Source organism: Arachis ipaensis, chromosome B03 (genome assembly GCF_000816755.2).
Source record: "Arachis ipaensis cultivar K30076 chromosome B03, Araip1.1, whole genome shotgun sequence".
Classification (NCBI taxonomy): Eukaryota; Viridiplantae; Streptophyta; class Magnoliopsida; order Fabales; family Fabaceae; genus Arachis; species Arachis ipaensis.
Genome location: NC_029787.2, coordinates 26,279,717 through 26,281,201, shown reverse-complemented (window position 1 = coordinate 26,281,201; position 1,485 = coordinate 26,279,717).

Below are 1,485 nucleotides of genomic sequence, written 5' to 3'. Positions count from 1 at the left end.
TTTTGGCTTCAAGTGTGGAGGCTTTCCTCTTCTATAAAAAGAGTGAACAACCATTGTTTGAAGCAAGGAGTAAGAGAATGGGGGGTTGAATCTTAGCCCCTTTTTTGCTTGATAACCCTTGCTGACTTGTGAGATCAATTCAGGAAACTTTTTGTCTTTTTATCTCGTTACTGGACACGAGACCTTTTCTTTTATCTCGTCTCTAGCCATGAGACTTTTCGTTTTGTCTCTTCACTTTGCACGAGATATTTCTGGTTTTCGCTCCTGTGCAGTAGAAACAGAAATGGAGTAGAGAAGAGAGAAAAATTACACCCAGATATATCCTGGTTCAGCTGCTAAGTGCAGTGCAGCCTACATCCAGTCTCCATCACAAACATGATGGAATTTCACTATAATCAATCTGATTACAACCTGTAAAGTGCTAACCCAACTTACAAGGGGATTCCCATAGAATCATGAAACACAACATAGATGAACAAAGAAACTCTAAGACATCTATGGCTTTTTCTTTTAATTTTGCACTCTCTGCCTTTTTCCGCTCTATGGCTTTTTCATACAAACCTCACTGTTTGCCTTTTTTCCATAAGACTCAAGACATGACAAAATTAAACAGAAAAACAGAATACATTGAAGGAGAAGAGAAAACTGTTAGCTCAGGTAGCTCTGAGAACTCTGTGCCATGCACTCTCAAATTTTCTCCTTGCTCCAAACAGTGGATGTTCTCTCTTTTTAAAGAAGAGGAAAGCCTCCACACTTGAAGCCAACACCCAAACCAACTTCTTCCTCCTTCAACAAACAGAACCGGTTCAGCCACATAGAGAGAGAAGAGATAACCATGCAAAACCCAACATGCAATTACCTCTAGTCCTTTCTTGATCATCACCCTTCATCAATCCGAGCTCTCCATCCTTGGCTTGCTCTCCAAGATGGATTTCTGGCCCTTGATGCTTCATGATGATGATGACTTCATCTGCTTCAATCTCTGCCTCAACCATCACTTCGCCACTCTAGCTACTTCCTGTGGTGGTTGAGCAGAATCAAAGACAAGCCATGCTTCAAGAATCTCCCTTGCTGGCCGAATCTTCATTGTCCATTTTTGAGCATGAAGAGCTCGAGTTTATCTCACCAAATCTAACCATATTTGGTGAAGATCTCAGCCACAGCTCATTTTTATTTTAGTATGTTTTCTTGCCATCATTGTGATGGTCTTTAGACATGCCTTTCCTTCTTTTTGGTAGCTCCATGTAGCTTCCATGGCTTCTTTTATTTTCTGTGTATTGACCGAAAGAGAGAAAGAGATGAGAGAGAAGAAGATATTCAATGGTTTTGATCAAATAATTAATGTAGCAAAGAGAAAGAATAAAAGTGCACTCATGTTTTCTACTTCTCTTTGCTGAGAGGCGTGCATAGTCATTATAGCAATCAAATCAATCTTCTCTCTCTTACTTATGTTCCCAATGCTTTAAATTAAATTTGAAATCCATC